Source organism: Lactuca sativa, chromosome 5, assembly GCF_002870075.4.
Source record: "Lactuca sativa cultivar Salinas chromosome 5, Lsat_Salinas_v11, whole genome shotgun sequence".
Taxonomy (NCBI): Eukaryota; Viridiplantae; Streptophyta; class Magnoliopsida; order Asterales; family Asteraceae; genus Lactuca; species Lactuca sativa.
The window spans coordinates 340968725-340978285 of NC_056627.2; the positions used below are offsets into that span (position 1 = coordinate 340968725).

Genomic DNA, 9561 nt, shown 5'->3' on the forward strand with positions numbered 1-9561 from the left:
CGCAGTTGTAAAGAAGGATAACAAGGGTGAAAAGTTCATTGAAGCGACAATTGAAGGAAAGAAAGTTCAAGTCTCAGAGAGTATCATTCGGGAATCTCTCCAAATAGACGACAGATCTGAATACTCTATGGAGATTAAAATTCATCAAACCCAGGATATTTTAGACCAGATGGGGTACGAGGGAACTTTTCCTCCTACCATCAAGAAATTGCTTCCTCCTTGTTGTAAATATCTGGCTCACGTGTTTATGAGCTATATTTTTGGCAGGAGATCCGGTGCAAATGAAATCTCCTTGGGTAACACTGGTGCAATCACAGCCTTGGCTGCAGGAATTGATTTCAACTTCTTGAAGTTTGTAATGAATGAGCTAGTTCTAAATCTTGAGGGGAGCAAGAGAGATAAATTTTTGATGTACCCAATATTTCTGCAAATCAACTTCAATGTTATGCATCCCGAGCTGCAAAGAGGAAACAAAACTTTGGATCTTAAATCCGTTGGTCCAAGTGCTTTCGAGCTAATAAAACAGAAGAGAGGTGGACAATTCGTCTTTGAAGGAAAGTTCCCCTTGATCAAATTCAGAATCTTTGAGGAAAGTGATTGGTCGGACTCAGAAGATCAATCCATCCCTACGGAGTCTGAAGACATTGTGCATTCAACCTCTGAACCAGAATTTGAGGAAATTCATGATTCTCCTGCGGCCACAGTGGTGGAGGAACATGATCATCATAAGGAGGATGAAACTAAATCTACTCATGAAGATGATGATGATGATTTCTATGATGATGTGGAATTTTTAAAGGAAATTGACTTCACAGGGTTCAGTGATGATATCCCGACAAACATTGAGCTTGATCTTAATGATGAAGAATTTGGTCCTCTTCCAGGATTCCCTAAAAGCTGCCTTAATAAAGTCAATAAAGTTGCCTCTTCGGCAACCAAGACTAGGGAAGAAGGAAATGCTCTCAAAATTCTGCTCTCCACGTCCAAGCCCATGGAGGTTGCGTCAAGTCAAGGAGATGTGATCTCAGAGATTCCTCCCTTTATGTCATCCATCTCAACATCTGCTCCAATTGTTTCTAATTCAACTCAGCCCCAGATCTCTCAGTCCTCCATGGAAAGAAGTCAATCAATTATGAGTCTGGAGGTACCTATTGTGAGTAGTGCACTTCAAGTTTTCTCCACGGTCACTGCTACTACTGCTTACACTCCACCAACACAACCTGATGAAGGCCCGAGAACCATGTTTGAAACAGGCGGCTCATCATCCATCCCAGAATATTCTACCACTAGACCTTCAATGGATGAAGCTTCAATTAGATTGGTGAAAAACCTGGCCCAACACAGCCCAACCTCTTCTCGTGGCAAAGGAATATCATTTAGAGAGGAGCGCACAGGTGATGATAAATCTTCTTCGTCTGAACTTCGAGAAGAAATTGGAGTTCTCCGACAGGAACTCATTGAGAAGACCATTCAGATGGATCAACTCACTTCTTACATTGAAGATCTCAGAGCAGAGGATGAGGAGAAGACAAAACAGATTAAAGATCTACAAACGAGTCTTTGTTCAGTGACATCTAGCTACTTCAATCTCAAGAACATTTTGTATGACGCATTTGGAGACAGAGTCAAGGCCCTTTTCCAACAGCCACATAGAATTGATGATCCTCCCACAGCCCACTCACAATCTGTTTCTGATGACCTTCCTGTCGATCCACCTGCTCCTAGAACAACCAGTATTGTCAATAGATTTGAAAAGGAGCCAGGAGGAAGCAGAGCCTGAATAACGATCAAACAGGGCAAAAGAACCGTAACAGCCAACAAGAGCGAAGGTCTTCTATTCATGAAAAACTCAAATGAGAATCGCAAGGAAAAAGACCCTGTTTTGACCGTGACGGATCTAAAGAAAAGAAAATTTGCTGACGAGTTTGGAGATAGGTCCGGAATCCGAATGTGGGCCTTTGATCCAGAGACAAATTTATGGGTTGTAAAACGAAACTCAGGAACCTCTGAGTTTTAGAAAAACACTCATGATTTTAACTCTTGGACCAAAGTTGATCTAGATGAATTATCCAGAGCCCCATTCCACAATCCCTCGGAAGATCCAAGTGCTTCTAACTTCAAAAGGTTTCTTGATAGGCAGGTAAAAGAAAATTTTCCGTCAATGATGACTGCAAGAGCCTTGTATCGAAAAGACAAAGAAATTCTTGATCTGGAATCAGGCGAACCCATGAAAATCATTCTTTGGCCTGCGACAAAACAGCAGAAGGAAATTCCTATCCCTCAACACTTCTAGGAAGGATATCTTGATAAAATGGAATTTTGGGCTTATGATGACGAAACTGCAACTGCTACTATTAAATTCAAGGATCGAGAACAAGTTATGAGGTTGATAAGTGTCAAAGATCTTCTTTGATTCAGAAAGAGGGATATCCGAACTCTGGCTCATCACCATATTATTTATAGAAAAGATGTAATGGAGGCTGCTGCCAAAGAGTTTACTGCAATGGTGGCTACAATCATTAACGGAAGGATGTGGATGGGCTCCATGGGAAGATCAGATCTAAAGTTGTATGAGAAGCCAATTGAGAAGCCAAATGAATGAAGATCAAGACTATGCTAGCCTCAAACCAAGGGGAGATTGAAAGTCCATAATATTGTGGTTTGAGCTAGGCATTAATTTTGTATAGTTCTTATTAGGGTGGCAGTGTAGTGATTTAGACTTGATGTATGTGTGCAGCCTCACTCGTGTGTGAGGCCACACACGCGTGTATGGCTGCACACTTATGTGCTGGTGAGAGTATTATTTATAGGGACTGATTTGTGTCAGATTGTACTTATTGTTGAACAGTGTAGTGTGTGTACTTATCAAGGTGTACTTGACATTTATGATATAGATGTGTGCATGCTTGATGTTATTTCTCTTCTACTCCTTCTACACTCTATTTTGATTGTTATTACTTCATTGATTACTGATTTGGATCCATAAGTCTGGGACTAACACCTATAGTATTTTTATGTTTTGTTGTGACGATGACTCGTTGTATGGATATTTGGTAAGTTTTAGGCCTGTTGTACACCATAGTCACTCCCAAGCACATGTTAGCCGTGTCTCGAATGAATATAGTTGATCAGGCTATATTGACCCTAGACACGACTACATAACTGCCTAGGTTTAACCGCATTTCCCAACACCCAATTACTTTTGTTTTGTTCTACTCGTGGTTACTGTTTCTGACGTTTAGGTATTCTTGTATACTTTATGTAAAATACTTGTATTTTAAAGTATACTTTTAACTTAAAGCGCTTCGGCCCCTTAGTGTTTATAGTTATATACCATGTAAGGTTTGGTATACTTAGTTCACTATAAACGAAAACTCTGATACCAATCTGTCACACCCCGAAACCGACGGCGGAAATGTTCCGGGGCGGAGGACGTCATGCGTAGTATCACAACCATTTTACATAGTAAGCATAGTAAACACAACCATTACATTACATAAGAATATTTACATTTGTTTGAAAGTGAAGATTATACATATATTAAGTACATCATTATAAACAAAAGTAAAGACGAGACTTCTATATGCTCCGTCTTCTCCAAAAGTAAGCGAGATACCTGTCTAACGTGATCCTGAGAATACAAGCAGTTTTAGAAATATCAGCATAAAGCTGGTGAGTTCATAAGCATGTTTTGTAAGAAAAAACTGATTATTAAATCTTGTGAAAATACTTCAGTTTCACTGATAAAGAAAGCAGTAAATATTGAAAACCATTATTACTGAGTTATGAAATACAATGCATGTTTTCCAAGAAAATCCCATATTTTCTAACATGTTTGCTGGTTTCTATATGAAAGTACATTCCGATTTGGAAAACCCTGGTTACCACCAGTAAGTATAGTAGTTTTACTACTTAAGATAAAACCATAATTTGTGTCCCTGGAATACCCTCCAGTAAGTAGGTAGGTAGTTTTATTACATAAATAAAACTATAGAAGAAAGAAAGAAATCCGTGAACAAAGTTAGTTTATATGTATTGTGAGTAGTATAACAATACTAAATTGCCCCGTGACCTCCTTGACGTTCTTCAGGCGTCGCACGATTTCCAAAATTTGTCACCCCAGGCATGCCCGCCTAACTGTAGCTAGCAGTTTAAGTGTGGGATTGTCAGTCCAGAATAGATCTATCCACAAATTTCACGCTCTCCCTCTAGGAGACTTTGGTTATACTTTTGGAGATGATTTATTGGTACCCCGAAGGGCATAACAAAGATAAGTATCACAAGCTAGTATTAACTAATTCACGGGATAATTGATAGATATCGAGTTTCGAAATCGTTTGGAACAAAGTAGAGTATAAATAATTAAACACAAGGTAATTATTTAGCATGATACTCTAGATTAATAATGGATAAACTAAATCAGGCATAGTTTATATAATGACTTTGCATGAAATTTGAATCCGTAAAACAAGTAATGAAAATCCCTAATTATTCCCATAATAATTTGAATGGTTTCATAAGTTCCCACGCTGTTTTGAAAACTATGTAATTATATTTAGAAAGCGTCCCTTATGCTCCGCATATTACAAAAGGGATAAAGATATCTAAAAGTTTGATAGAAATTTGTTATAATTACATCAGCTTTTGAATTACGAAATCCTTTATGATTTGCTTGTGTTCCCCCTGAAAACATGAAAAACTCGGAAAAGTGTAGGGGTATGAACTCACCTGCAGTGAATGGATGGAAGTGTCGGGTAGGAATGTTAGGTGTTAAGTGAGGACTTGAACACACGCGAGGATCCTATGTAACATTAAGTGATACATATTTGTATATAATTAGTTATTTAATCAATAATTAAGTAAGTAAATACACTCTAATGCGTGGAAACACTTTATTTCAAGTGTTAGGAATGATACGGGTTGCATCTAAGGAGTGTATGGCCTCATTATAGAGTTTACTCTTCAAGTGGTGACCTTATTGGGTGTTTACGGTTTCAAGACTATATCCCCCATGAGTTTACGGTCGTAAACTCATGGGAATGGTGTCATTGGGTGCTCAAAGGTCTTAAACTATTCAAGGAACCATGCTAGACTCGAATTAAGGGCTATGGAAGTGATTGGGGCTTGAAATGGACCTTCCTTGGAGTTTACGGTTTCGGGGACATCCGATAAAATTGGAACGATACAGAGAAGATTAGAATGGCCCCTGAGCAAGGATGACACACACAAATCTAGAAATGGACCTTCCTTGGAGTTTACGGTTTCTGAGTCCGGCCGTAAACTCATGTTTGTCACTTTCTTTCATGGTTTGGTGCTTCTAGGGTAAGCCTACAAGGTTCTAGCCACTCATTCAAGTCATAGAAGGTGTTTAAGGGCACTTTAACACCCTAAAAAGGTGTTTACGGTTTTGGGATAATCCCCAACCGTAAACTCATGTTTATTTCTTTCATTCCATGTTTTGGGGTTTCTAAGATCATCCATGCAAGTTTCTAGGTCATTAGCCAAACATTGGAAAGGTTTTGGGGCATCAAAATCCCCTTTTAGGGTGTTTACGGTTTTGGGATGTTCCCGAACCGTAAACATATGTTCTTGGGGTTTTTGGATGATTAAACCACAAATTTGCAAGTATACTAAGCTAAACAACAAGCTAGGAGGGTTAACTTACAGTTGTGAAGCTTGAAAGTGGTGATTCTAGATCAAATTCCAACTTTTGTAGAGAGAGAAAGTCCCTAGATTGTGAAAAGGGTTCAAATGAAGACCACTCAACCCTTATATAGGGTTGAGTTTACGGTTTGGGTGGGGGTCCATCCACCACCAACCGCAAACGGGATTTTTCGCGTGATTTATCATTTTCCGACACGTATGAAATTACGACAATAACCCTAAATGATTTACTTAACTTAAAAGTTAACGGAAAACTTTAATAATAAAAATAAATTTTATTAACGGAAGTGGGTTACAGTGACGGAATAAATTTCGGGTTGTCACAGAATATAGGCAGCCTCTCTGAGGTCCTTCATAGCGAAGCACTTCCTAAGCCAGGACTTAACCTCCTGCAGGGTTGGGATGTTGTTTCCTATGAGCAGTATGTCATCGACAAATAATACGAGAAAGCTAACTATACTCCCACTGGCTTTGACATAAACACATGACTCATCCTCGCTTCGCAGGAAGCCAAACTCTTTGACTTTCTCATTGAAACAAAGATTCCATCTGCGAGATGCTTGTTTTAACCCATAAATGGATTTCTCAAGCTTACACACTCTATTAGGATGCTTTGTATCGACAAAACTCTTTGGATGACTCATGTAAATATCCTCAGCCAACTTCCCATTAAGGAAAGTGGTTTTGACATCCATTTTCCATATTTCATAGTCATGAAATGTAACGATCGTTTCCGAGGTATAAAAATTATTTAATTCTTCAGTTTATTTTGGGCCATAATTGAATTCATATTGTGAGTGGACCTTTATTTTGGGCCGAAGTGTAAGCAGCCCATAAGCCGTACGCAGGGCGTAACCCCCTTGTACGTTGGGCGTACTGCTTAAATGAAACGCGGGGAGGCTGAGCATACGCGTTACGTACCTTATGGTACGCCTAGCGTACGCGACCAGGTGGAAAACCCTAATTTTAGGGGTTGAGGCGTATTTAAACCCCATTATAGCCTCCCATTTGGACTCCTCACTTATCATTCACTCCAGAGAAACCCTAGTTCGTCCCCTTTGCTACTTGTTTGTGTGTGTTTGATCTTTGAGCTTATTTTTGTGTAGAAGGAGAAAATGAGAAGTGGAAGAAGAAGAACTTGAGCACCTTGAGCTCATAGTTCTGGGATCATCCTTTCTTTTGGCATTCAAAAGAGGTATAAAGCTTCCAACTTTCCTCTTGTAACTTTAAATCTAGGAGTTTTTGGAAGTTTGGACCTTTTAGGTCCAAAGGAAGGACCTTTATCTTGCAACTTCGTTTTTGGAGCTTGGGATTGCTATCCTTGAAGCTCAAGTGTCCCCATAGCAGTAAAGTTTCGATCTTTGTGGCTTATATGGAACCATGCATGAGATCTTGTTGGTTTTATGGAAGTAGAATGTTATTTGAGGAAGTTTGAGCCTTTATGAGACTTGTAAGCCATCAAGTAAGCAACTTTATGGCTTAAGTCATGGAATAAGCTTAGGATCTGGATTTGTAGCTTTTGGATCGGATTATTAAGAACTTAATGAGATGCTGGCTTAACAGAGCTGTACGCTGGGCGTACAAGGAAGTACGCGCCGTGTACAAGCTAATAGCCAGTACGCTCAGCATACCTTGGTGTACGCCCCGCGTACGCTACCAGTTTGGGCTTCGAGTGTTGGGCCTCGGTGTGGGCTGGGTTTCAGGCTTAGGGTCCTTGAGCCTTTATGTCCCATCAGAATTCAGTTGCTAAGGACCAAGGATTTAGTATTGGGCTTGGGTAAGGCCCAATAAAAAGGGTTCTAGGCCCAATATAGCAAATCGGGCCATTAGTGGGCCTATAGTGGGGCCATAGATGGACTGAGAAGGAATTGAGGTTGTGGGACATGTTGTGTCCCACACCATAGTAGGGGTAAAACGGTCATTTTACCCATAGAGGAATCCCTATTCTGATTTAGTATTTATTTCCCATTCTAACTGGGAAGCAGCCGGAGCAGCAGTCAGGGATTTCTCATTTAGGAGTTCAGCAGTTAGCATTGCGAGGTGAGTTTCCTTCCAGTAGTAACGGGTCTACGGCCACAATGCCGGCCCGTTTAGTTAGTAGCAGTTCCGAACTTCGGTCCGACGCAGTAGTTCAGTGTGCTTGGTGTCTCTGTGATTCAAGCATGTTTATGTGTTATATGTTCCGGACTTCAGTCCGATGCAGTATGCAGTATATGCGTTTATACTAATTGATATGTGTTTATTCTATGCTATGATCAGTCAGTTCCGGACCTCGGTCCGATGTAGGGGACATGGTCCCACTTAGTCCGGGCTTTGGCCTGATGCAGTTTCCGGACTTCGGCCCGATGCAGTTTCCGGACTTCGGTCCGATCAGGGGGCAAGGCCCCAGTTAGTCCGGGCTTCGGACCGATGCAGTTTCCGGACTTCGGTCCGATGCAGGGGGCAAGGCCCCAGTTAGTCCGGGCTTCGGCCCGATGTAGTTTCCGGACTTTGGTTCGATGCAGTGGGCAAGGCCCAGTATGTGTTTACATGTTATTGTATGGTATGTGGTAGTTTGGGGGAGCTCACTAAGCTTCGTGCTTACAGTTTCAGTTTTGGTTTCAGGTACTTCCGCAAGTAAAGGGAAGAGCTCGAGATGATGGCATCGCACACACCACAGCTTCAGTCTTTTCCTGGGAGTTTGTTGATTTATAGTTTTATTTGGCACAAATGTTCATGACATTTTATTATGGGTTGAGATAATTGACACATGGTTTTATGATGTGACGATCAGAATATGATTTTTATTATTATTAAAACAAAAAACATTTTGGGTCGTATTTTTGGGCTGTTACATGAAATGCAACAATGGCTAGCATCACCCTAATGGACTTTATCATCGCAACTGGTGAGAAGGTCTCATCATAGCCAACTCCGGGAGTTTTAGTAAAGCCCTTCGCAACCAATCGCGCCTTATAAGTGTGTACTTTCCCATCCATGTTGGTCTTCTTCTTGAAGATCCACTTGCACCCGACCGTCTTACAACCTGGCACAATGTTAACCAAATTCCAAACTTGGTTGTCATACATGGATTAAATCTCGCTGTCCATAGCCTCTTTCCATTTTGTAGACTCCGGGCCTGCCATGGCTTCCTTATAGCTGCTAGGTTCGTCCAAATCTACTAGTGTACTATCACTAATAAACGTATCTCCTTCCGTAGTAATATGGAAACTATAAAACTGGGGTGGAACGCTAACTTTTTTGGAATGTCTAAGAGGTAAGGACTCGTCAATTGGTTCAACATGAGTTTCCTCCTCAGGTTGAGCGCCAGTGTTTGAGGTTCCTTCATCGATCGATTCTTGAAGCTCTTCAAGATCGATTTGCCTCCCACTGTCTCCTTGGCTTATGAGTTCTTGCTCTCAGAAAACTCCTCTCCTCGCAATGAAGACAACATTGTCACTCGGTCTATAGAAGAGATATCGAAAGGATTTCTGTGGGTAGCCAATGAAAAAACACCTCTCACTTCGAGGTTCGAGCTTGTCATGAGTCTCTCGTCTTACGAAAGCCTCGCAACCCCAAACCTTGATATGTGCCAACGAGGGAGCTTTTCCTGTCCACATATCGTGATGTGTTTTGGCAACCTTATTTAGAGGGACTAGGTTAAGGATATGGACGACAGTCACTAAGGCATACCCCCAAAATGAGATAGGTAACGAAGCACGACTCATCATGGAACGAACCATGTCGAGCAAGGTTCGATTATGCCTCTCAGCTACACCATTCAACTACGGTGTCCTAGGTGGCGTCAATTGCGAAACTATTATGCATTCCTTGAGGTAGTCGTCAAATTCAAGACTAAGGTACTCTCCACCTCGATCGGATCGAAGCATCTTGATTTTCCTGCCCAACTGATTCTCC

The 9561-nt window shown here is 41.0% G+C and overlaps 1 non-coding gene across 1 annotated transcript; it reads left to right on the forward strand.

The window, feature by feature from the left end:
• Positions 1-5145: 5145 nt before the first annotated feature.
• LOC111907289 (U6 spliceosomal RNA) lies at positions 5146-5252 on the forward strand. Its single transcript, XR_002855528.1, has one exon. It is a non-coding gene; the product is annotated as a U6 spliceosomal RNA (small nuclear RNA).
• The last annotated feature ends 4309 nt before the right edge of the window (positions 5253-9561 follow it).